The sequence below is a fragment of the Sphaerodactylus townsendi genome, linkage group LG05 (genome assembly GCF_021028975.2).
Source record: "Sphaerodactylus townsendi isolate TG3544 linkage group LG05, MPM_Stown_v2.3, whole genome shotgun sequence".
NCBI classification, from domain to species: domain Eukaryota; kingdom Metazoa; phylum Chordata; class Lepidosauria; order Squamata; family Sphaerodactylidae; genus Sphaerodactylus; species Sphaerodactylus townsendi.
In genome coordinates, this window is record NC_059429.1 from 21,699,273 (window position 1) to 21,726,672 (window position 27,400).

A 27,400-nucleotide genomic window follows, 5' to 3' on the forward strand; every position below is an offset into this window, starting at 1 on the left:
CTCTCATCGCATCTCTTTCCTTTGGCCCGCTTGTGTTCTGGGTGCTGCCTCGTGTGCATCGCTTCCCCTTCTGGTCTCCCTACCAATTGCAAAAATCAATGCCTGGAGGGGCGCACGAGACCCTTGCTGGTGCCTGGCCAAGGTGGGTGTCATTCCTATGAGTGGCCTTCTGCTCCCTTGTCTATGGGTGGTGGTGGTGGGGGAAGTGTTGTGTGCCAAAAGATGGGCAGCGGAGCTGGGTCTTCCTTCTGCACAGAACGCTGCCGATTTCCTCCACCGGTGGCAAAGTAAGAACCACCTTGCTCCCTTTTGCAGCTGCCCCTTCTCCTCCCTGCCAGACCCTAGGCGGGAAGCTAACCTCAGTACTGCTCACAGTGTCCCTTAGCCCCGTGCCAGATCTCCGACCTCTTTCCTTCCGCACTTACCCTTGGCCTCTTCTGTAGCGTTGACCTATCTTTAGTGAATGGCAAAATGCAGCAGCCCCTTCTAGACATCTTGCTCCAGCACTGAATGGTGTGGGATCAGGGAGTTGCAAATTAAGGATGCTTTGAAACACTTTTCCTCTTGTCTTGCAATTCCCCCCATCCCCCCCACTCCCGGCCAAAGGAGTCTTAGAGGGGGATCGGATGATGGGGCAGTGAAATAGATGCAGCCAATCTTTTTGGCTGCAAGGGCTGTAGGGATTAGAATACCTTTTCCAATGGAACACTCCCTTTGTTCCCCTGACCCTTAAACAGACAGACGCGCGCGTGCGCGCACACACACACAGTACCCCTGCCCATTATCTCCTTGCTGGAACAGAATCAGGTTTCCTGCCATGCAATGCAAAAGCAATAATTATGCCTTCCCAGCCAGCGTGACTTTTTCTGAGACGCTCGTAGAAAGAAACACACACACACCCTTGCTGCGTCGTGCTGCAATTAAGTCGGGGTGGATGGCTGGCGTCGCCGGGAACAGGCACGAGCCGGCACAGGCGTGTGCACATGCACGCAAATCCTGACTTCGGGGCTGTTCTTCCAAAGCCCTCTGCTTCGTAAGGCTGGGCTTCTGAGCGTTTGGAAGACTTATCCGGCGGGAAAGCAAGGCTGCCAAGAGCCTCTGGCAGCCGAACGCCCACTTTGGCAGGATCTCTTTGAAAGAAGATTGGTTTTTAGACAGCAACCCCACCCCTGCCTAGGCTGTTCAGGTGTTCCCGTCCGTCCCGGAACAAAACACAAAGCATCTCCCTTCCACCCCACCCCTGAAAGAGGCTGGATTCTTTCCCATTCTGCAGGGGGGGAGGACATGTCTACCTTTCAACAAAATCGACCCATCTTGTAAACCCTCTCTAAGGAATAAAGTATTTGAACTGTGCCATCTTCTGTGCCTTTCTCTGTGCCTTTCTTGCAGGAGTGGGTGCCCGTTTTGCCAAGCTTTGGCCCATATGACATAGGGAGAGGTTGCCTAGAAACAAACCACTGGTGCACTTGAAGGTCACTTGCTGCTTAAACCGATTGCTCTCCAAGGGTCAAGGGAGGCGTGGGAGGGAGAGATCCGCTCCTGCAAAGATGCCGTTGAAACCTGGTGTGCATAGCATGGATTGGCTAGTATTTGTGTCCTCAATGGGCCGCACACCCCAGTTCTCCGTGAGCAGTTTGACTACTTCAAAAACATGGGATTTTTTAAAATGAATTTCATTGACTAGCGCACATGTAAAACTTGAACCCTTTTTTGTTTTGAGGCAGATTGAGATCCAGGTTCAGATTTCCATTTGACTATGGAACTCACTGGGTAGAGTTGGGCCAACCACTCACTCAGCCTAACCTTCCTCGCAGGTTGCTTGTGAGTCCAAATCAGAGAACAGAGAAGCATGTGTGTATGCTGTCCTCAGCTCCTTGGAGGAAGAGTAGGGTGAAAATGTGATCGACTTCAGACCGAATTGGAGGCATGGGGCAGGGGGAGTGGGGCACTGGAATTGCATGACAAATCCTTTGCACAAGCAGAGAGAAGCCAACTGGGGGGTCCCCGTGGAAGGAATAATTTTTTGCATCTCCTGTCTGCCCTGATCTGGATAGCCCAGGCTAGCCCGATCATCCGATCTTGGAAGTTAAGCTGCACTGCAACGAACTAGCTGGAAACTACTTTTCTACTTTCCATCCTAGATTTCTACATGCGGGGGATTGTGCAGATGGTCATCCTCTGCCTCCAGCCTCGAGTGGCTTGATCCATTCTACACCTTCTGAACTCCTGCATATTCTGCTGAATGGGTGGACCAGACTCATATCGATAAACTGATGAAATGCAGCCAGTGTTTTCTCCAGCAGGGCTCCTGTGCTTTTCAGTTCCCGTTGCCTCCTAAATTTCTGTCAGGGTTGGCTTGGGAGCAGGGATGCTTAAATGACAAGCTGGCAGCCCAGTGCCTTTCTGGTCTGCTCTCAAAAGGCCACGTGTGAGAGCATTGCCTCCTTTCAAATCCCTTTGACAGCAGTAAGAGCAGGCATAGACACTTAGCTTTGTGCCATATTGGTGTCTGGTAAAGACCAGACTGTAGAAGATCAGTCTGGCTTTGCCTAGTCAGTTGGCGACCCTTATCTGTGAGCAGAGATGGGGCCAGAATTGTTCATATTATGAAACTGGGAAGGAACTCTAAGCACATCCGGTCTAGGGGTGCATGGAGATTATTAGCACGTATCATTGTCGGAAGACCACAAGGTTTGGACTGGACACATCACTTGCTGTGCCTCTTGATGCACGGTTAGGCCTCATTGCCCCTGAGGTGATTTACTGGGTGTACCTCTTGCATGTTTGAGCAGGTGACTCTGCCCCCACCTGCACATGGAAACCTAGCAGATCAGGCAGGAGGCTAAACTGAAACCTGTTCCCTGACATGCTAGCCTTCTGTGTGAAAGGAACTTGACTTAACCCGGTCATGTAAAATAATCCCTTGCAGAGAATAGGCTAGCTTGCCGAGCACAGAGAGCGACTGGAAGTCCTGTCGTTCTAGCTTTATATGTTTAGTATTGTCTGGATTTTGTTCAATTGTAGGACGGTTCTTTTCAGTGGCTTGCTTTGTTCTGTCTAAGCAAAGTTGTTCTGTTTAGTTGGCGTTTGTTCAAAGTTGTTCCGTTTAAAATGGTATTTGATGAAGCCAGGTGTGTTTTCCATCTGTTGGCTGCATTTGGAGGGGTTTGTACACAGAGTGGGTTGTTCACTGCTTTTTCAATTTTTATTTATATTTTACTTTTCCTGTACAGTATCTGGTTGTCCTTGTTTTGCAAAGCTACCTTGATTTATCATTGATGTCAGGAAAGGCAGGGTATTGAATATTTACATTTACAGATTGTTTGCTGTTGTTAGAGGGTGGATAGTCTGGAGTTTGGATAGTTATTGTATATTTTCAGGGTTGATAGTCTGGAGTTTGGATAGTTATTGTATATTTTCAGAAACAACTTTATGGACCTCTTAGGCTGGAAAAATGTGGCATAACCATTAAATGACAACGGAATGCCACACCGAAAAAGAGACGATTCCCAGCATTTAGAAAATTAGCTCTTCAGGGAGAAGGCTAGACTGGCGACCCTTTCCTGACATACTGATTTTCTGTCTGTGGGCATTTATTTTTTGTCATGGAAGAGCGTTCAGCCTCTTGGGATCTCCCTGTCGTAGCCTGAAGGGGTCAGCCCCAAATTTACCTTGACTGCCACAATGAAAATATAACTTCTAATAGTCCCCTGGTTGTTAGAACAGGTTTTATGAGTCCGTCTGCTGTATAAATGCTCATCTCCTCCTCCCCACAATGGCGATTTCAGAAGGCAAGCCCACCAGCCTCGTTGCTTTATTTTGAAATTTGCCTTCTTTTTCACAGCAGTGCTGCAGTGTTGACCTCTCTATAGCAAAAGTTGCCATGATGCTCTTGTTACCAGAAATGCAAGCAGCTCTGTTGTGCCCCGAGCAGCTGGTAGCTAAACTCATTGCTTCCTCTCCAGTACTGCTAACTTTAATGACTGGTCCCATCTCTATTCTCAGTGTAAAATATGGATCGCTAGAAAGGGGCTACTTTCCTTCCATCCTGGGATGGTGAAAAAAAATGTGCCGTTCCCACCTGTAAAATGCCTGTCCAGTCCTTGTCAAAAACACTGTATGTAGATGCTTCTCCCTGCCTCCTCAAGCAGTTGACCTTGGGGGTGGGAAACTATCCTAACCCTGCCCTCTTTTTATGCCCCCCCCCTCCCGGTATTGACCCTGACGTTGATCCCCCTGCCTAGCAGACATCCAAGCTCAGCTTTTTGCCTTATCTCTGTCTCTCTGTAGCAATGCCAGCTCTTGCTCTCGATAGATAGGATGCCTTCCAGCATCTCCCTCTGCGGGGGCCAAGATAACAGCTGAGGAGTCCGATATGCTGCCGATAGAGGTTTGCCGCAGGAGCGCTGCACCAATGTCGCGTGAAGGGCAAAAAGTCCTTCTAATCTGCTGGTAATTTAAATGGATTTCAAGCCGGAACTGAATTGAAATCCTCTCTTTTTTTAAAAAAACAACAACCCAACCTTAGGAAATTCCACATCATGGTTGCAAGAGAAGTCACAAGGAGTCTGGTGATGCTTTAAAACTTTGCGCATTTGTGAACGCCGAAAAAAGAAAACAAATCACAGGCTAGAAGCAGATTCATCAAGATTCTTTTTTTTTTTTTACAGAGGAGTAAAAGGTTTTGTGTTAGATCCCACAGATCCATATAAATGATTAAAATCCAATAAATATATATGTAAAATTAGCAGATCTGGAACAGATTTGTGAGGTCCGGACCCTTCGTAAAAGAGCCAAAAGGCCAAGTTGTGGAAGACATCTAGCTTGTGACAATTAAATGCAAAGCCCGCTTGTGTGACCATTCGACAGTAGTGTAAATTTGGCAGCCTTGCTATTTATAGCAGATGCAGTGGACTTTAAAATGGAGAACTGGGTTTGATTTTCCCTCTCTTTCACATGAAACCCACTGGGGGACCCTGAGTCAGTCACAGCAATGGCAAACCTTCTAGGACCATGGTAGCGAACCTATGGCACTCCAGATGTTCATGGACTACAATTCCCAATTGGCCATGCTGGTAGGGGATGGTGGGAACTGTAGTCCATAAACATCTGGAGTGCCATAGGTTCGTCACCACTGTCTAGGAACATCTTTTGCCTAGAAACCCCCATGGTCCTGGGGTCATGAGTTGGTTGCTGCTGAATGACATCCAGTTGATAAATTAGAAGGTGAGAGAATTGTAGTGTCGATTCAGACTTAGAGAAATCTGACCCAAACTGGGTGGGCAAAGCAGGGTGGAGTGGTTAAGAACAGGTTGGCTCTAATCTGCAGAACTGTGTTTGAGTCCGCACCCCTCCACACGAGTGACAGACTCTTATCTGATGAACCGGTTTTCTTTTCCCTGCTCCTACACATGAAGCCTGCTGGATGACCTTGGGCCAATCACAGTCAGAACTCTCTCAGCCTGATCTACCTCACAAGATGTCTGTTGTGGGGAGGGGAGGGGGCAGAAAAGTGTTTGCAAGCTGCTTTGAGGCTCGTTAAAGGTAGAGAAAAGCAGGGTATAAAAGCCGGCTCTTCTTGCAAATTCTAATTTAACAATATTGTAGCGGGAATCTCTCTTGAATTGAAGCAGGATGACTGACATCCACATGAAAGTGTTCTGGGGGAGGTGAAATGGGCTCCTGGTGGGTTTTGAAAGACACCGTTAAAAAAAAATCTTGTATTTGAGTACATTTGTTCTTTTGCCTCGAATCTATCATTCAGTTCCTCTGTAGACACCAGAACGACAATTGCTGCCAACTGGTGGAGTTATTTGCCCAGGATGAGCAGGAGAATAATCTGTTCAGGGTAATTGCCGTTACATAGTAAACTTGGATGCCGTTTTTTGGAAAGAGCAGCAGGCTCTTTATTATATAGCAGTGGGCAGAAGTAGCGCCCTGTGTAGTTGTGGTGGGGAGAGGCTGTGACTTTGAGCCTGAAATAACAGGGTCCTCAGTTTGGTTGGCCAGCAGGAGTTCAGAAAAAACCTTTCTGCTGCTAAGCCTCTTGATTCTCGGGGTGTCTTCTGAAACCCCCTTTTAGGAGACTATATAAAATGAATATCATGAAGCACGACACCAAGGTTATTATTGATGTGAGAGCCTGCATGTTTAAAAGCAGTCTACGTCAGAACAGAAGAAGAGTTTGGATTTATATCCCCCTCCCCCTTTCTGTCCTGTAAAAAGGCTCAAAGGGGCGTACAATCTCCCTCCCCCCCCACAACAAACACCCTGTGAGGTGGGTGGGGCTGAGAGAGCTCCGAAGAACTTTGTTCCTGCTGCAGTCCAGTTGCTGTCTGCTATTGCCAGCCCAACCCTTTCGTTCTGCACAAAGAGATCTGTATTGAACAGGCAGGCTGAGCTCTTGAGAGTGCAGTTTTCATCAAAACCAGGAGCTAAATGCATAAAATGCTGCACTGCTGAATGCTGCACTGCTGAAGCTTTCTGCTCCCGCTCTAGTGAACTCCTGCACTCGGAATGTCTATTTTGGGAAGGAACAGCTCCCAGAGGGTTCTGGCCAGGACACTTCCGTCTCCTTCCCTGGGGGAGGGTGTTGCAGAGATTGGTTCAACGGGCGCAGGTTGGGTAGATGGGTGCCACAGAAAAGTGGCATCCCAGTGATGGGAATCTCCATGCTCAAACTCCCAGGTTCTGTTCTCTCTGGAGGATCCTTTGGACTATTTGTTTTGGTTCTCGTGTTTAGCTGTCTTATGAATTTCCAAACCAGGGCTGTGCTTTGTGGTTTTTTGATTGCTCAAAATGGTAGAAGCGCTGGGAGTTCCCTAACAAGGGTTTGGAGGAGGGGGGCGGGCTGGATAAAGTGGGTCTTTTGATCCCAGAAGCCTTGGGTTGAGTGTCTAATTCTGAAAGGAGGAGCTGGAATAAAGAAAGGAGAGCTCTGTCGGCTCAAGGTGAAAGCCCAGTCATTCGGCCTCCTGTTTTGTAACAAAATAGCAAAGCAGGGTTGGTGTTGGAAAAGGAGGGTGCTGCAGTGGCCCCAAGTCTGAAGCTCTTGGTTTGGCTGGGCATCGTTGTGTTTCAAGTCAAAATGAGAAAAGACAGGCTGGAGATTCGAAGGAAAGGCTGAGGTCAGATTATGTATTTTTAAAACAAGGCTGTGCTTATATTTTGCATTTTTTTAAATTGTATTTTCCATTTTTCTCTCAAAAGAAACATTTGTGGTTGAATAATAAAGGTGGACTGTTCTACTGCTCAACCCAGCCAAAAAACTCTGTAGGGATTAGCAAACGACTGGGGGAGGAAGAATTGTTCTCTGTGTGTGTGTGTGTGTGTGTGTGAGAGATCAGTGGAAGGATTCCCATTGTGCTAATTTCTCCCTCTCTTCCTTTACGCCATTTTTATGTAAATGATGCTGGGGGGGGGGGGGTTAAAATGAGCTTCTTTTAAACACGCTTCTATTTGGGAACAGGAAATGGAGAAGAAATTCCAATCCACACAAGAACCACCGGGGATTGTCGTCAGGGCTGGAGTAAGCCCTTTAGAGGCCCTGAACACTGTAAAGATTATGGTACCCCCATATATTATATATGTAATTCAAAATAAAAAAACAATAGTAAACCGTAAAATATATTTGTCCTAATGAATACATATCATTATTTGTACAAAACAAAACACAGATCATTCAGTTGCTTTCTTGCCTTGAAGATGCATAATTTTCAATACTATAAATTTTTTTAATTTATTGTGGGCCCTGGTGCAGCTGCAACATTGCCCCATAGTCCACTGTGAAGAATTTTCCCCCTTCGTTATCATTTCCTAAACATCCCTTGCAGCTTGTCCACAACTCTCACCATCCTTTCTGTAGACCCCCGCATTTTATGGATGGATCCTATTTGATCCAGGCATACAAACGGGCAAGCAACAGCAGATCGTAAAACCTACAAATGCAAGTGCCACAACTGTCAATCTTTTTTTAAAAAAAACTTTTTATTGTATAAAATGTTTATATAACTGTTACATACAATATATTTATTCAAACTATACATTTCCCCCCTTTTTCCCCTCCCTCCCCCTTTCTTTTTCCCGGTTGTTCAAGCAAGCAGCAGAAGGTTCATTCTCTGTATTCTCCTCTCCCAGATTTCTTCTTTAAATCCGGCTTCTCTCATCCAGGTCTCAAACATTGTCCATATCTTCACAATGTCTCTTAATTTCTCTTGCCATAGCATATTTTTTGCCATCATCTCAAAAATTTCTAACTATTTGTTCCCATACATATTCCAATCATTTTGAGATTGTCCATGTCTTATCTTTCCAGCCCAATGCTATCACTGCATGTGCAGCTCTGATCATAATTTTACACGTTGGTCCCAGAGTTCTATTTACCCTTTTATCTTCTATCATTCCTACCATTAATAAATCATTATTTATATCAATTTTCACTTTTACTAATTGTTCTATACACTTCAAAAAAAAATTCCCAAAACTTTTTTACCTCTTTACATTCTATCCACATATGGATGTAGTCAGTGGTGGGATCTAAAAATTTCAATAACAGGTTCCGATGGTGGTGGGATTCAAACAGTGGCGCCGCCGCACACACGCACCCCCAGTCCCTATTGGGCAGGGAGGTTGCTTTAGTAACCCCTTCTCGGCACTCAGAAAAAATTAGTAACCACTTCTAGAGAAGTGGTGAGAACTGGTTGGATCCCACCTCTGGATGTAGTATGCTCCCTGTTCACCACAATGCCAACATCTTGGGCTCAATCCCTTAATCATATAGGCTAGCTAGCTATATTGGGGTTCTATACCATTTAAGTATTACTTTTCTTTCCAGTTGCACATATTTTTCAATCTTTACCACAACTGTCAATCTGACCTGTGTGTGAGAGAAAGAGAAAATCTGGGGCCCTCGTTACTGGCGGCCCTAAGGCCCTGCTTATTTTGCTGAACGTTCCTGCAGGCCTGATTGCCATGCTGGAAGGGCGGGGGGGGGGGGGGCCCTCGCCATCGCCAACCCCGGCCCGGCTTTTGTTTTCTTCCCGTCCCTTCCCCGGCAGCCACGTCTTCTTTCTCTCCCGCCGCTCTTCTCCGTCGCGGGCTTTCCGAGCCGCCCTGCGGGGCTGGCGCCGGGGAGCCCCTATTACGCAGTCGGCGCACGTGCGCCGGGCTATTCATAGCGCCGCTTGGCACCACCTGCGCTCTGTGGAGGCGCCCCAGCCTCCCTTCCCCAGCCGGCTGCTGCAGTCAGCGCGGGCGGGCGGGCAGGGAAACCCTCTTGACCCCCCCCCCCCGGCCCCGCCCGCCCCCGCCTGCCTCTTTGCCTGCCGCGCTCAGGGGAGGGGGGAGAGCCTGCTTCCTTCTCCTTTTCTGCCTGCGAGTGTGTGTGTCCCCCCCCCCTTCCATCAACAATGCAGGCTATTTATGGAGATGGGGAATCCCTCCTCCCTCTGCGCATTTGGGGGACGAGGGAAAGCCGGCAGGCATGGCGAATGAATTATTGATGGCTGCATCTGGCTGCCTGCCTTCTCTCTCTCTTTCTCCTCCAGCGAAGGGATGGGGATGGGGAGGGACTGGTCCAGGGCTGCCTGGTCGCCATGGCAACGGGGCATCTCTCTGCAGAGCGGGATGCGTGGGCAGGGAGAGGGGGGAAGGGGAGGGGAACTCCGCGTTAGGCAGGCTCGCCTGCAAGGAATCCTCAGCTCAGCCGGGCTTCCCCGACAGTGCGGGGGCGTCTGTGGCTGCCATCGTGAGTTCCTGAAAGGCGAGGAGATGGAGAGCCTGGAGGGGACGGGGGGGGAGGGCAGCGCAGGAGGAGGAAGGACAGATGCCCAGCTCCGTCCCCCTTGGCGTGAATTTCATGCCACCCTTGTGTGCTGCAGTGTCCCGGGGAACCGTTTTGACATGGCCTGAACTCTGGTTGCCAGAAGTGTCTGCCGGCAAATCCACCAAGCGGGCGGCAGCACCTCTAATGGGTGGGTTTTGCCGCAGTGGACAGAGTCTGGAAGGTGGCTCCAGTAATGCAAAAATTGTTGAGGGGTGTGTGGTACTGAAGTGGGGTTCAATCCCCGGATAGCAGAGTTGCGCAACACGCACGCGCGCGCGCGCGCGCACACACACACACACACACACAGTGCTCTGACAAAAATTGCTGGCCTGCACTCTGTTAACCCCAAATATGTGCCTTCCCTGGTGTGGGGTTTACAATTGCAAGGACAGGTCCACATTTCTACACTAGTGTGCTTATACCATCATTTCTTTGTCTCTCTTTTTTAGCCCATGCATTCACTATTTTTAATTTTATTTTTAGCCCCAGCCCCCAATGGGTGGAACGATCTGTCGAGCAAGACCAGGGTCCTTGTGGGATCTGAGGCAGTTCCACAGGGCCTGTAAGACACAGCATTTGGCCAAAGCAACTTTGGCATTTCCATCATTGGAGCCTCCCATTGCTTTTGAGTAGGATTTAAATGCTGCCTTATATTTTGATCTTGCTATATTTTATCTGCTGTGGAGAGACTGGAAGTCACCCTGAGCTCACAAAGGGTTGGGTATCATATACATCCAATTTTTAAAATTATTTCTTTAATTCACTTATATCCCTCCTTAATGGGACCCACAGTGGCTTACATTGTTCCTCTCTTCTCCATTTTTGCAGGTTAGATGGAGAGGGTGTAAATAGGCCACGTCACCCAGTGCGCTTCTGTAGCACAAGGGGGGATTTGAACCCAGATCTCATAGATCCCAGTACAACACTCTTAACCTCTACACCACACTGGCTCTCAACTAGCCTGGAGCTGGGGCATCAATCGGCGTTAAAGTGCAGCTAATCCAATTTGTTGTCTAATAATCATAATCGTGCGGCTAATAATCGTATGTAACATTTGACCAGGTTCTGTGCTGGAAGCCCCACTACACCCTTTGCAAGACCTGCTGTCCCCATATCGCAGGTGGCAAAACTGAGGTTGATAGGCTTGGCCCTAAAACCACTAGAGCATTTTTGTGGTGAAACTGAGGTTTGAACTCTCAACCTCCCGGGTTTGCAGTTCATTCTGTTTTCCCAAGAGAGAGTGATGGATTGTCTGAAATGTCAGCTCTGAACGACTTCACGCAGTGATCTCATTCAAGTCGTTTTGTGCGGCGTGAGGATAATACAGATTGTCCTTGCAGGATCCGTGCATGATAACACTCCTGAAACGCTTCCAGCGTCCAGCAGCTATGTACACTGTGATATAACCTTGTGGACAGACATCACTGTGCTGGCATATTTATAACATTTTATTTTTCATGCTGTGTTTTCCATGCCTCTGTGCTGTCCCCAAACTTCCTCTTCAATGCCATTTTATCATGTCCCTGAGCTCACTCTGTTTTGCCTCTCCCAGTCACGTAGCTATAATGGGGAAATCCGGGGACAAATACCCCGGGCGCCCCCTGGTGAGTCATGGGGAGGGGTGGAAAATCGCCCCCCCACACACACACTTCTGACCCACCCACCATACCCCACTGGCAGGTCTTGGCCGGTTGGGCCGAGCGAGAAAGGACGGGCTGGCCAGGTCATCAGCCCACCTGGAAGCTGGAGCCTGGGCTGCATGGTGCCAGTCCAGGCGAGTGGGTGAAGGGGGGGTAGCTACCACGGGGGACAGGGATGTGTGTAGCTACCACGGGGCAGGGGTTTGTGCGTAGCTACCATAGGGTGCAGGGGGCGCCAATTTGCCCCGGGCACCATTTTGCCCCGCTATGCCTCTGCCCTCTCTTCTTTGCTTTTGTCAGTTCTTTGTGTGTGTGTGTTTTTAAAAAAAAATTGGTTAAATCCTCAGCATTTGTTACACACAGCATGGAATCAGTCCATGCGAGTCTTCAAAGCATCAATTCTACAAATAACCAAAAAAGAGGGGGGAAACCCTCGTGGCAGCCATGAAACATTTCAAGGGGGTGAGTACGAACAAACAGGAGGGGGGGAGGATTGGAAACCTTTTGCAAACATTCTGCAAACATTTTAGGTAACTTGTGTGGATGACGTTGACTTTTCCTAGCATTATTGTCATTTCCAGTGGCTCTTGTCTTCTCATAATGTGACCAAAGGACAATAGCCTTGGTTTAGTCATTTTAGCTTCTGAACAGATCAGGCTAGATTTGATCTTGAACCCATGGATTTTATTTTTTTGATTTGTTAGTTGGATTTAAACACAAACAAGAGAATCAGTCAGTTCCCAGGTGGCTCAATCTGGTGGTCTTCATTTCTGTACTCGGCCCAAAGTACTGGCTACCAGAAGCTGCTGCATTATGCAGTTAGCCCGACAGGGGCCCTTTCCATACATACAGAATAATGCACTTTCAATCCACTTTCAACGTACTTTGCAGCTGTGCAGAATAGCAAAATCCACTTGCAAACAATTGTGAAAGTGGTTTGAAAGTGCATTATTCTGCATGTGTGGAAGGGGCAAGGGTTTGGATTCATACTCCACTTTTCTCAGCCGTAAGGAGTCTCAAAGTGCTTACAAACTCCTTCCGCTTCCCACAACAGACACCTTGTGAGGTAGGTGGGTTTGAGAGATGTCTGAGAGAACTGTGATTTGCCCAAGATCGCTGTGACTAGCCCAAGGCCAGCTTGCTTGCACCATCCCAGAGCCCGATGGCTGCCCCTGATGTTTTGCTTGTCTTGCATCTGTTTTAGAAATTGTAATTCTGGATGAGATGGGACAGGGGAGCAGCTATCAGGCAGCGTTGTGACAGTCATACTGTCAAGTTTTATTGAGCATCGTAGGGCATTGTGGTGATCTTGCCTCAAACCTTAAAATGGCCCTTTACATTAGAGCATGGGTGTCAAACTCACGCCCCTCCAGATGTTATGGACTACAGTTCCCATCATGATGCTGGCAGGGGATGATGGAAACTGTAGTCCACAACATCTGGAGGGTCGCGAGTTTGAGCAAATGGATGCAAGAAAGCGCCTGTGACCATTTTCAAGTGCAGAGATTGGTGACAATATCATGTTCTTCGCTTCCTGGCATCCTGTACTCTAACACTGCGGGAGCAACGGAAGGCGATCTCTGGAATCTGCGGTGTAGCTTGTCTCAGCAGTAATAGAGAACAGTGCTTTCTCCCTAAATGTGGCTCTGCTAACCTAACAGGAAAAGATCAAACTCCAAGAGGCAGGAAGCAAATCGACTGAGGCGGAGATGGTAAATACTGGTTTGTTTTCCAGCAGTAGGGTTTTTTGCAGGAGACGTTTCTGTGGATCCGCTATCCACTTGCTAATTCCTGGAATGGTCGCTAAACCCAACTTGAGCTAATTTAATATCGATTGGGAGAGAGAACCTTGCTGAGTCTGAGAAAACTAAGGGCCAGATGCCTGGTCGTTCAGCAACTCCACTCTAGCCCCTCCTCCTTTTGTTGAAGAAGGAACAGAAGAATCCATGGCAGACAGGAAAATTATGAGGCCAGAATGTAGCACAATTCTCTGACAGCCGTATAGATGTCCTCGGAGATCAGCTTCAGTAGTTTCCTCTGCTGTGTGTAGTGGAAATGGCTTGGGTGAAATTGTGCTCCTTAAGAATCGGAAGAATCGCAAACGTCTGAGAGGAGAGTTTAGAATTTCTCATCCCTGCTGCTCTGACCTGTTTCAGTTTTGCTTGTGCAAATCAAAATTCTGGTTTTTTTTAAAAAAAATCACATTATTGTCTGTATCCTACCGAATCTCTCCCATGAAATGTGTGAATTTGTCAATATTTCCCACTAAATCAGCATTCTCCATTTTATTATATGCTGAAGTGACATGCACAGAGATGCCAGATGAAAACCCCACAACCTGAAGAATCGATGCGTCCACTAAGCCAGCAATTTAAAAATCCAGGAATTAGAACCATTGATGAGAATGTAAAAATGAATTTTAAAAATGAGAATTCAATGGGCCAGATTAATTTTCCTCATGCTTGAGCCACGGTGGGGAGAGGATCCAAGGGTTTGATGCAGAGCAACAACAACCTTGAATGAAAATTTTACATTTCTCACTGCAGTGGGGTGGGGGGAGAGAGAGAGGAGCTGGCAAATAGCCGTGCACTCTCTTTCTTTCTGTCTACTCCTCCCCACCCCCTCCAACCCCTTGGCAGCTGCTCTCGTTCCGCTCCAGGTATTTCAAATGGCTTGTGTCAAAGAGGGTAATTTCTTTGGAGGGAAAGAATACCATACCAGCAGCTTTGGTATCGACCCTCTGCAGAGCAGAGAGGGCGAGGCTGGGTTTTCCTTTGAAGGATGTCTGGATCCGTGCCCCTGCTGCATTATTTCCCTAACCTGTACATAGCAATTTTTTAGAAACGTCCGCACTCCACAAGCAGTATATGCGTACAGACTCCCTAACTGATTTGCCTGAAATATCTGTACCCTCCTTCTGTTGGTATGAGTCCTTTGAGCAGCATGCAATAAACATGCGCATCTCTTTGCTCCTGGGAATCTCCAGTTTTAAAGGGATCTTGGGTAACCACTGAGAGGCGGGGAAATCCTTTTTCTGTGCCAGACCTTGAGAAATGCTGCCATTCTGAGTAGACTGTGCTGAACTAGAGGGGCTGGCAGCCAGACTTTGCATTGGGGACGCCCCATGATCGACGTGAATAAAACAAATTGGGGAATTGCATTGTAAAAATTGGTCAGCTCTCTGTCTTGCATACTGGTTGGCATGTGATGGAAATGAACCTGCATTTTCTTGGTACCCAAAAGGCAGGAGGGGAGGGAACTTGTGGGCAGAGGACAGGGGCAGTGGTGGGGTTCACTTCGGCAGAACCGGTTGTTAAAATGGTGTTTGTAAACAACCAGTTGTTAAATTATTTGAACCCCACCACCGGAACCGGTTGTTAAATTATTTGAATCCCACCACTGGACAGGGGCATGAAGCACCCTTGCAATAAAAAAAAAACCCAGCTTCAGGCCACTACCCAACTAATACCTGAGGGTAGGAGTTCACTGTGTGAACAGAATTATAGACTGGACAAGCTTTTGGTCTGATCCAACAGGGCAGGGGTCTCCAACCTCCGGCCCTCCAGTTATTCACAGACTACAATTCCCTTAAGCCCCTGCTAGCATGGCCAATTGACAAAGCTGCCCGGAATCATAGTCCATGAACCTTGATTGGAGACACCTGCCCTGGGGTATTCTTGATGGCGATATTAACTACCAGAACCTTTTTCGAGGGTTCCCCCAAAACCTTATCATTGTGGGCCTGCCCCTTTCAGACTTAGGGATGGGCTAGTAGGGATCTGCAGAGGGAAGGGGAAATTGGAAGACACTGGTGCTTATATACGAGCTCTGGCACTTTTTCAACAACAGCCCAACGTACTGCAAAGCGCAGAGTGGGGAATCCCCCTCACTGCATAAGATGGGGCAGGGGCAGAGATCTCGGATGGCTCACACAAGCGTTGGTGTGGCTCAATAGCTTAAAGGCTCAGATTCCTGGTTCAGGTGCGTTCCCCTGCTCAGGGGTGTTTCAAAGTCTTTTGGCATCTCGAGCAAAGTGCCCCCCCCCCCCAGTGCCACCTACAGTGGGCATTTGAGGGCTGGGGGCCCGCTTCCATGCCTTGGCCTCTCGCTTGGGCAGCTTGATCCGAAAAGCAGCCCTGCCTCTGCCGCCAGACTTATTTACGTTTGTATCCGTTCCAAACGTATGTTGATAAGTTTATTTGCATATTTGCAATTATTTATTTACGCTCCTAAGAGTACTTGTTCCTCCAGCAGCTTCTGAATGACAATTCAATCAGGATCCGCTGAGTTGTTGCTTCAGATGTGTCAGTTTGGAGCATTCGCGTTCCTGTTTCGTAAACAATATTTTTAATGAGGTGTTCCATTGGGCTTTATTTATTTACTTCGTTTCTGCCATGCTTTTCACCCCATTGGAGACCCAAAGCAAGCTACCTTGTTCTTCTATCCTCCATTTTACCCTCATAACAACCCTAGTTAGGTTGTGTTTCTGTGACTGGCCCAAGTTCCCCCAGTGAATTTCCATGGCAGAGTAGGGGTTTGAGCCTGGGTCTCCCAGATCCTAGGCCCATGGTGGCGAACCTTTGGCACTCCAGATGTTATGGACTACAATTCCCATCAGCCCCTTCCAGCATGGCCAATTGGCCATGCTGGAAGGGGCTGATGGGAATTGTAGTCCATAACATCTGGAGTGCCAAAGGTTCGCCACCATGGTCCTAGGCCAACACTGTAACTACCACGACACTCTGGTTCTAACCACTTAAGACAGTCAGTGTGGTGTGGTGGTTAGGAGCAGTGGACTCTAGTCTGGTGAACTAGATTTGTTTCCCCACTCCTGTACATGAAGCCTGCTGGGTGACCTTGGGCTAGTCACAGTCCTCTCAGAACTCTCTCAGCTCCACCTACCTCACAAGGTTCTGTTGTGGGGAGAGGAAGGGAAAAGGAGTTTGTTTGAGACTTCTTATAAGAGACAAAGGCAGGGTATAAATCCTAAGCCAATATGCAAATATTTTAAATAAAAAAAAAAGTGTAAATTTTTTTGATTAAATTAGTTGATGGAAGGCACCAAGAGACAAGAACTAAAACAGCCAGGCCCGAAATCCTGAAGATAACATGAGGCCCACAAGAATAGAATTGGCAGCTCAGTTTTAGGCTAACATTTTTCTGCCTGCCCTGAACTGTGGAATATTTGGGGACAATACTCACCTACTTTCCAGAGCTGGTTGGGAGGTCTTTGAGATGTATAGTATTAAGAATGTCTAACCGTGCTTTGTAGACGTTACTTAGTAGCATCAATTTGCATTAACGCTATTAGTTCAACAGCTAGAGTGGCCTAACTGTTGCAGACACTGAACTGTGGATCAGGACCGCTGTTTCCTGAACCGAGTTTTGTCTCTCCCTCGAACTCAAGACACAGCCTCGGTCAAACCTTTCTCTCCCTTTCAACACATTATTTCTACTACGTGTTTATGTCTCTCTCTCAGGCTGAGCTCTCCTCCCTGCCGTACAGAGCTACTCCTTGTATATTGCATAGCAGGGTTGTTACTAGGTAGCTATGCCCAAATGCCCACTGGTTCAGTTCACACCTGTTTTTCTAGTCACAATCAGACAGGTGATCTTTTTAACCAGCTGCTTGTCGACCCATTTGCGGCTACATGGCAAGTTATTTCGTTGCGTTCCTTCCATTTCAGAGCAATCGTTATTTTCGTGCATGTGTCTGTTCTTCTCCTTACTTGCTGCTCTGCTCAACAGGCAGTTGTTTGGATCAGCAGCTACCTCAGTCGTAAATAAAAGCTTTTTTTAAAAAAAAATCCAACGTTTGGTGTTTATCTGAGATGGGACATTAATGGCCGCCCATCTATTTTGATCAGCAGCGTTTTTGCGCATGCGCGGTTTGGGAAGAGCGTGATGCAAACCTGTTCAGCAGGGGTTGGAGTAATTCGGCGCCCAAACAAACAAACGCTGTGATTGGCTCATGCTTGACAGCCATAGTTGGGTACGGTTGAGTCTGACTGCAGAACATGTTCTCTGCAAAATTCTCAGCATCCTTAGACAGAAAATGCTCCCGGCCTCCAATGCCCTCAACTAAAATATGGAGAAGAAGCAAGCCTTTATTGGCATAGACAACAGTACAACAGTAATAAAAAACAGATTAAAACAGATTAAAAAGCATATACAATACAGGTCGAAGGAAATCTACTGGCGTTTAGTAATTTCCAGGAGAAAGTCTGCCACTATCGTACAGAGAGAAGGATCAGGGTTGTCCAACAAGTAGTGTAATCTAATTAAATCGAGGAGATGGGGTAAATGTAAAGGAGTAATATGAGGATAACACTGACCCTTCCTCACAAGGTTATCATGAGGACACCAAGCAATGAGAATGCTGTCGAGGCTCTCTGGATTATTTTGGATGAGTGTAGTGCTCAGGTACCCACGGGGCCTCCATGACTGGCAGTGTGGTGTAGTGGTTAGGTCCTAGGGCCGGGGAGATCTGTGCTAAAGGCCTTCTTTGGCTATGCAGCTCCTCGAGTGACCTTGGGTCTGTCACTTTCTCTCTCCGCCTGGCTTTCCTCCAAGGTCGTTATAATAAAACAAGTGAGGGAAGTATTGTGAACACACACACACCCCTTCAGTCGCTTGGACAAAAATATGATATGTAGATGTGGAATGACGTAATTTCCACTCTGAAAAACATGCAGCCTGGCAATTCTGATGAGTGATTCTTGGAAGAAGGAAAATGCTCCTGTCTGCACTTTGCATCTGGTATCCTGCCAGGGAGCCTAGTTATTGTGTAAAGAGGGCCTCTGATTGTCATCACCTGCATTTGGAGATGACATACAATGTCCATTGGCCATGGCACACAGTGGACACCACGGTTCTAGTCCATGTTGAGTGAGGAGAAGAAGAGTTTGGATTTATATCCCCCCTTTCGCTCCTGTAGGAGAGTCAAAGGGGCTTACAATCTCCTTTCCCTTCCCCTCCCCACAACAAGGTGGGTGGGGCTGAGAGAGCTCCGAAAAGCTGTGACTAGCCCAAGGTCACCCAGCTGGCGTGTGTGGGAGTGCACAGGCTAATCTGAATTCCGCAGATAAACCTCCACAGCTCGGGGCAGAGCGGGGAATCAAACCCGGTTCCTCCAGATTAGAATGCACCTGCTCTTAACCACTGCGCCACTGCTGCTCCAAAGGACATCTTTACTGTTGCTGCATTAACATGATCTCCTACTTCTCGGGCATGTACGTAATGGTGTTTATGTAATGGCACTTCTGTCCATGTGGAACTTTCTGAGTCTTTGTAGTATTCCCCAGGCAAGAAATAAGTTTCTGTCCCTGAAGAATCCCTTTCCAGAGAGCCAGGTCCAGATATACACTGATAAGGAGGAGGCAAGAGGGCAAAGTGATGCCCCCATATATTATATACATTTTTCTTAATACATATCTATATAACCAATGTATATAAATGCATATATAATCAACAACACTTTCAAATGATAGAATAAATTGTGTTGACCTCTACAAATTGTTAGTGAATACTGTCAAAAGCTTTCATGGCTAGAATTAACTGGTTGTTTTGGGTTTTCTGGGCAGTTTGGCCTTGGGCTGGGAGATTTAGCTCCTAATGTTTTGTCTGCATCTATAGCTGGCATTTTCAGAAGCATGACACAATAAGATGTGTTTCTCGCCATGGCGCCATGTAGAGTGTTTTGTGTAGCCAGGTATCTGTTTTGCTCATCTCCACAAATTACTGCACACTGTGCTATGGAGAGAAACACACCTTGCCATGAAATGCCTCTGAAGATGCCAGCCACAGATGCAGGTGAAAGGTTAGGAGTTAAAACTCGCAGATCACGCAGCCCGGAAAACCCACAACAACCTGTTAGTGGATAATTCCACTTTTACTTTATCTTATCCATCTATTATTTATGGTAGGGGTGGCCAACCTATGGGGCTCCAGATGTTCGTGGACTACACTTCCCATCAGCCCCTGCCAGCATGGCCAAATGGGAATTTTAGTCTATGAACATCTGGAGCCCCATAGGTTGGCCACCCCTGACTATGGATTCCTTCTATCATTCCTTCTGATGTCGAGAGCCAAGGGAGATCATAGCGAGACATGTATGTTAAATGTTGGGAAGAAGGCCTGGGTTTGAATCCCAACTCTACCAAGGAAGCTTGCTAGGTGACCCTGAGCTAGTCATATTCTCATCCTAACCCACTCCACAGGATAAATGTCAACGGGAAGAATTAAGAATGCCACCCTGAGCTCTTTGACGGAAGGGCAGTATTTTAAAAGTACTATATTGATAAAAAAATTACAAGGTGTTTCACCTCCAGACTGGGGATTAAAAGAAACAACACCAGCTTTCGCTCAAAGATAATAGAAAAATAATTCCATTCCTACAGCCTGGATATTGGTTAGAAAGTACAACGAACCAGGAATAGGGCAGAGAAAATGCGTTCCATCCTGAAAAAAGTGTTCATGTCTGAAAATTCTGCTGAAGGTATGAAAGCTGAAAGAAAGAAATCTTCTACAGATCTGGCCTGAACAACCAGCACTTCTCTCCTTTCCTCTCTCCTCTCCTTTGCTACTACTTAGGTGCACTCTAATCTGGAGAACCAAGTTTGAATCCCCACTATGCCACTTGAGCTGTGGAGGCTTATCTGGTGAACTGGATTAGCCTGTGCACTCCAACACACGCCAGCTGGGTGACTTTGGGCTAGTCACAGCTCTACAGAGCTCTCTCAGCCGCTCCAACCTCACAGAGTGTTAATTGGGTGTGTGTGTGTGTGTGTGTGTGTGTGAAAGGAGACTGTAAGCCTCTTTGAGTCTCCTACAGGAGAGAAAGGGGGTATAAATCCAAACTACTACTACTCCTGTTGTTGTTGTCGTTGTCGTCCTCTCATTCTCACACAAGCTTGCCCAAAGTTTCCAGTTTTTAAGAAATCTTTATTAATTTCCAATATATAAAACAATCCACATACAACAATTTATAAACATTAACCCTTACAATAATAAATTCCCCCACCACTCAACTCTGACCTGCCCCTTTTATCTATACCTTTTAATCCTTCACTCCCATCTTTTCATCTTAACCCTAACCCCTCCCTCTACCCTAACCCTTCTACTCTACCCTTCTCTTTAGTTCTCTTCCTCATCCGTCCTGCACTTCTAACCCTAAACTTAACCCCTATTACTTTCCCCTTTACCGTGTCCTATTAAAACCTCCCTTTCCTCTTTCCCCTCCTCTATATCCTCTCTAGGACCTAAAAAAAAAATAGCCAAAGTTTTCAGTTTGTGACTGTGGTGCCCAAGGGAGATATCATGATGTTTGAATCACCCCTTTCCTCACTCAGGCCCCTTCTGCACATGCAGAATAATCCACATTCAATGCCCTTTGCAGCGGGGCAGAATAGCAAAATCCATTTGCCAGCAATTGTGAAAGTGGATTGAAAGTGCATTACTGTGCATGTGCGGAAGGGGCCTCAGACTCCATGGGAAATCTGTAATTAAATTCTAGTAGGTGAGGTCTTTAGATAACTTTACCCTTGACATACCTTCTCACTGGAAAAGTCAATAATTTTTGGGAAAGTGGAAGGCAGCAAGGAAAGAGGAAGAATAAGAATGAGGTGGAGTGGCACCCCCAAAGAAGCCATGGCCCTCAATTTGCAAAACCTGAGCAAGGCTGATAACAACTGGATGTTTGGGAGGTCATTATTTCATAGGCTGGGAGTGACTCGACTGCACATCATGCACACATACAGATCAAGTCAAACCTGAACTGTCCGTAGAAGCTGAAATGACTACACTGAGGCTCAGGGGCGTACCTAGGTAAACTAACGCCCGGGGACAAAACCTGAGTTTGGTGTCCCCCCCCCCCCGCCCGGCGTATGGGCGGCCACCCTCCCCCACCATGACCAAACAATGATTTTTGTACCAGCTCACAAAACACCTCCCACTCCCATCAAAACATACATGGCTCTCTCCCCACCAACTCTTTTCCTAATTTCCTAATCACAACAACCCTATGAGGTAGGTTGTTAGCCTGAGAAACAACAAGCCAGTGCAAGTGGGTATTAAGCATGTGTAAATCTCTCACAAATCACCCCCAGCAAAACATTTATCAAACAAATGTCAGCATCACCTCTCTAAAAGCACCTCCAGTGGAATCCACCCCCCAAACAGCATCACTTTCAATGAGTGTTTAAACTAGGGAGCTCCAATTCTAATACTTAAATCTGTAAAGGGAGAATCTGGGGTCCCCGATTAAAATAAAATGGAAAGTGATGCTGTTAATTCTCCCCCACATTGAAACAACATCACTTTTGAGGGGTTGGAGATTCAAGATGGAAACAAATACCAGATTAGGCTGGAATCTGGGCAGAACTTGGGAACTGTCGGACAAAAATTGTCCGATTATGTTCTGCTTAAATATGAGCAATCACCGAATAAAGGTATTTGGGTTTTTGGAGGGGTATTTTCAGTGTTTTATTGGCCTAAAGGGAGCGCATTTTTAAAGCTAGTGGCACCAAAATTTCAGGGCATCATTTAGAGACTGCCCTAATGATACCACCTGAGTGTCGCAATGTTTGGTTCGGGGTCAGCAAAGTTACTCGATGCCCAAATGGAATGACCCCATCCCCATTGTTTTTCAATGGGAGCTAACTTGAGATGAGGGCTACCCATTTGAGGGACCATAACTTTGGTCCCCCTGGCATAACTTCACCAAACATGGGTGGCATCATAAGAATAATTAACAGATGATACCCTGAGAAATTTAGTGTCATTGGCTTTAAAAATACATCCCTTCCAGGCACCCCAAGAAATTTTGCTAAGATTCTTTGTTGTTATGCAGTGACTTTTGCTCCATTGTAGCTAATGAGGGAATTTCTGAGGCAGGCTGCATTTTTTTGAAGATAGAGGCATGAGACTTTCAAGGTGGCTCCAAGAGGCCTTGAGTAATAGCATCGAAAGCTTGGTGAGCTTTGCTTCTGGAGTGGGGGGTGGGTGGAGTTGAGAGAGTTCTACAGAGAACTCAACCCACAGGAGTGCAAGGAATGAGGGAAACAAAATAAGCCTTTTAGGCCCATGGGAATTAACCCCCCAGAAGCAAAGGTCTCCAAACCTGGATGCTATTGCCAGGAGCCCCTCCGGGAGCCACTTACCCTGAAAGTCTGGCCTTTCTATCTTAAAAAATGTGCAGCCTGCCTACGCACTCAGAAATTCCCCATTGGCTACAATAGAGCAAAGTCACTGCAAAACAAAGAATCTTGGGCAAATTTCTTGGGGTGCCTGGAAGAGGTGTATTTTTAAAGCAGGTGACACCAAATTTTCAGGGTATCATCTGTTAACTATTCCTATGATGCCACCCACGTTTGGTGAAGTTATGTTCAGGGGGACCAAAGTTATGGCCCCTCAAATGGGTAGCCCCCATCTCAGGTTAGCTCCCATTGAAAACAATGGGGATGGGGGCACCCCCTTTGGGGGTCCATAACTTTAACCTCCTGAACCAAGCTTCACCTGTTTTGATATTATCATCAAGTTTCAATCTCTGGATAATTACCCTGAAATTTTTGGTGCCGCTAGCCTGTAAAAATAAAAGCCCCTGCAAGCCGGCAGTGAAAAAACACTTTAAAAATTAAAAAACACACAAAAGACCCTGAAATGTTGGTGCCCCCCCACGTGACCAAATGGGGGGCGCCCGGGGACATAGGGTACCCCCTGTCCCTAGGCAGGAACGCCACTGCTGAGGCTGTCGTACTTTGGTCCCATTACCAGAAGACAAGAAAAGACTAGAAAAGACAATAATGTCACTAGAAAAGACAATAATGTCACTAGAAAAGACAATAATGCTAGGAAAAGTTGAAAGCAGCAGGACAAGAGAAGGAATCAACATGAGACGGGTAGACTCTATAGAAAAAGCCATGGCCCTCAGATATGAGCAAGGCTGTTAACACAACGTTGGAGGTCTTTATTTCATAGGATTGGCATAAATTAGAAGTGACTTGTCTGCCTGTTATGCGCGTGCGCCCACAGACACACACACGCACACCTGATATCAGGTTTGCCTTCCCTCTCAACCACAGACTTGCCTTGCCTCCCCTGTGCCTGCTACTTACCACCAGGGCGTAGAGACCTACTGCCCCACCAGGAAACTGTCCCTTTCACTTAGATTTCCTTTCCAGAGCCCCAGAGAGTTCCTGCTGCTCCCTTAAACGATGCTTCTGTTTCTCCCTCACTGCTCTTTCCCCCTAGAATCCTCTCCCAGAGATCGTCTGTTTTCTTAAATGACCCTGCTCTCCCTCATTGCCCCTCCCAGCAACTGGAATCCCCTTCTATACACCTTTTCGCTCCCTTAAATGTTTCCACCACCACCCTTTCCCCCGTGGCCCCCTTATTAGTGGAATCCCTTGCTAGAGTTCTGGAGCTCCTGCGTACCTCTGTCCTTTCCTTCCCCGGTTCCCCGGCCTCCCCTTCTATCAGATAGATGTCTCCTAGGATTTGCCTTTCCCTCCCTTCTGTCATCTCATTCCAGAAAGTGCCACGGACGGACGTGGTCGCTGTACAAATCAGAAGCCTGTACAGTTGGCCGAGCTTTCTGAGAATGGAGGGGAGCGTTGGGTGAACCTTTTTTTCTTTTTTGGCTGCTCTTTCTTATTCTAGAAGGTTTCCTTATTTTGACAGATTTGACCTTGGCGTCCGGAACATTGTCTGCTGGTTGGATGGAGCGGATGCTCTTGATTTCAATACGCCCCCGCCCTTCCCGGCCTCCTGGCCCTCCACAAACCAACCCTGAATATAATTCATGACCTTCTGGCTCCTGTCAACACAGACGGCGAGAGGAGTTCCACAGAACGTTGCCAGGGGGGAGCCCAGCCAAAATTGCTTGGGGGTAACTTTGGCTCGTGGCGGGCTCTTCTACATGGGATATTCTACTTGGGTGTCAGTGGGGGGAGGGGGAGGGATGCCTCCCGGAGAGGAAGAGTTGTTCTGTTCCAGGGCCTTTGGAGATGCGTGCAACGTGATCTGCGGCAAAAATCCAGCGGCCTCAAATGACTGATCGTCTGGTATATTAAGGGAACACTTAGCAAAGGGCAGAGAGAAGAGGAAAAGGCAGCTGTGTGTGCCAGACAGAGAATAGAATAATAGAATCAAAGAGTTGGAAGAGACCCCAAGGGCCATCCAGTCCAACCCCCTGCCATGCAGGAACACATAACCAAAGCACTCCTGACAGATGGCCATCCAGCCTCTGTTTAAAAACCTCCAAAGAAAGAGACTCCACCACACTCCAAGGTTGTGCATTCCAATGTCGAACAGCCCTTACTGTCAGGAAGTTTTTCCTGATGTTTAGGTGGAATCACCTTGAACCCATTACTCTTGGTCCTAGGCTCTGGAGCACCAGAAAACAAGCTTGCTCCCTCACCAATATGATATCCCTTCTAATACCTAAACGTGGCTATCATGTCATCTCTTAACCTTCTCTTCACCAAACTAAACATACCCAGCTCCCGAAGTCTCTCCTTGCAGATCATGGATTCCAGACCTTTTACCATTTTGGTCGTCCTCCTCTGGACCCATTCCAGCTTGTTAATATCCTTCTTGATTTGTGGTGCCCAGAACTGTACGCAATATTCCAGGTGAAGTCTAACCACTGCAGAGGCACAATTACATCCCTCGATCTTGATGCTATACTCCTATGGATACAGCCCAGAATCGCATTGGCTTTCTTGGCCGCCAAGACGAGGGGCCCTTTTACCTCCAGGCAGTCCATTCTCTCAGGCCAAGAGGCTCTTGGCTTTGATTGACACCAGGGCTCCTTTAATGGAGAGATGACAGTGATTGGAGTCAGGGTCGCCTAGAAGCAAAATCAGTGCCCTTCCCCAATCATGGGAAACCACCTCCTACTTGGTCAGACCTCTATGGCCCATCAAGTTCAATATGACCTGCCCTGGCCAGCATTAGTTCTCCAGAGTCTTACGCAGCAGAACAATCTCCTAGTTGGGTCTGCAGTTCCCCTGGAATTACAATTGAACTCCTGATGATCAAGATCAGTTCCCCTGGATAAAATTGCTGTTTTGGAGGGTGGACTCTATGGATGCTGCAAGCAGGCAGGGTGTGGTCAGGTTCAGCCTTGCAGAACAGATGAGGTGGCAGACAAGAGCGTAATCAGAAGACAGTCCAATGGGTCAAGGCAGGCGGCAGGCGAAGGCCTAGTCATGGGTCAGTTCAATAGGAAATCAGATAAACAGGCTGGGAATCAGCAGTAGACCAGGCACACGGAGGCATCAAGACCAGGCAGAAGCAAGCTCACAGCAAGGCTTATAGAGAGCGCCTTGTTCAAGGTGCTGGGATTCTGCAAGGAGTTGATCCTCATGCAGAGACTTCTATTCTCCCATATCTTGTTGCCAGATGAACACTCTTTCTTTGCTTCTGCAGCAGCTGCCTCTGCTTCTGCCTCCTATGCACAGCTGGCTCATTACTGGGGTCCCTGGGGGGGATCTGCAGGCTCCTTCACCTGTATGTCATCAGGCAGGAAAGGGCTGGGCGTTAGCTCTGCTGCCAAGTCTTCCCCGGGAGCAGCCTCCTCTGGCTGCACTGTGTTTTCAGGTTCTGCCTCAGAGACCTCCACGTCCTGGTAAGTGCCCAAGGGCTGGCTCATGACACCATGGCATGCTACCCAGATGAGGTCACGCCTCTCCCCAAACCGCACCCTCCTGAGGCTCCTCCTCCAAAATCTCCAGGGATTTCCCAACCCAGACTTGGCAAGCCGAGGAGGTTCTTTGCAAACACTTGAGATTCTCAAACGAAGGGTCGAATCTGGGACCTTCTGCCTGGAAAGGCCACGCTCTGCCCCAGAGATCGGGCCAGTCCCCTCCACACCAACAGCGTATTCAGAGGCACTGTGGTCCAACTCTGGCATATCAGCAGTGTTGGGGGCCATGACAAAGTCCAGTCCCTCTGGTAAAGCAGTATGACGCATGAACTGTTCCCTGAAGGCTTGGAGGCGTTGGCTTGGGAAGCTGGGAAGCTTTCCGGGCAAGGGAGAACGTGGCCCAGTGCGGCTTCTCCTACAAATCTGGTGCAGTGACAGGTGGGGAAAGAGAGAACCGCTTGCCGGAACGTCTCCCCTTAGATGCACACCCCTACTGGGAATTTCCTTCATACTTCGCAGCCTACCCTTTACTGGCAAGCTGGCCGATGCCCTTCCTAAAACCCAGCGCCTGATTTCTCTGTGGGAAGGGTCACGGAGAGAGGGAAATGGCCCTCTCCCCTCCAGCAGAAGCCCCCTCCTTCCTCCTCCAAGGTGGATTCCCTCTCTGCTGCTTCATCTAGGGATGCCCTTTTGCAGGGAACTGCTTTGCTCCAATTAAGATAAAGAGAGAGGAGGGGAGAGAGAGAGAGAGAGAGAGAGAGAGAGGGAGACGCTGGTTGTGTTTCGTCCTCTGCTTGCAGGAAAAGACAGAGGAAAGCCAGGCAGGGCGGTGTCAGGCATACCCAGCATAACTGCATTGTCTGGGTATTTATAGACAGGCGCTTTTGACGGGGGGCCCGGGGGTGGGGGGGGGGGAAGGGGTGTGTTTGCTTTGGGATCAGGGAAATAGCAGGTGTGCATTGGCTGATCTTTTATTCCAAGGAGATGAAAGAGATGGAGCCTGCTGTTCCTGCCCCAGGTAAGTCACGCGTCTGAAGCTTTGTCCTCACCTGTGGGTGTCCTAACAAGGGATGGGGGTATCTTGACTTTACAAAAAGTCAGGGGGGAGGGGGGGAGAAAGTTGTGGTTGACAGTGCATGGGGGGGGGGTTTCCCCTTTAGGTATGTCAACCCTCTTTGGTGTTAGCATCCGAAGAGAGTGACTGCGATTGAATCCTGCGTGCGCATTTGATAATCGGAATAAAAAGGACAGGCACTTGCGCTGATTTGCTTTTGGCTTTTGAAATGTGGG

At 47.7% G+C, this 27,400-nt stretch overlaps 1 protein-coding gene across 2 annotated transcripts in view; it reads left to right on the top strand.

The window, feature by feature from the left end:
* Positions 1–5,123: 5,123 nt before the first annotated feature.
* Positions 5,124–27,400, top strand: part of KCNN1 (potassium calcium-activated channel subfamily N member 1) — a 138,528-nt gene continuing 116,251 nt past the window's right edge. The window contains exon 1 of one of the 2 annotated variants that reach the window (XM_048496059.1): positions 5,124–7,127. The gene's annotated coding sequence lies outside the window, so the exon portion shown is untranslated. Of the gene's footprint in view, positions 7,128–27,048; positions 27,129–27,400 lie in introns of those variants that run through there. The other variant, XM_048496060.1, reaches the window with a different exon arrangement.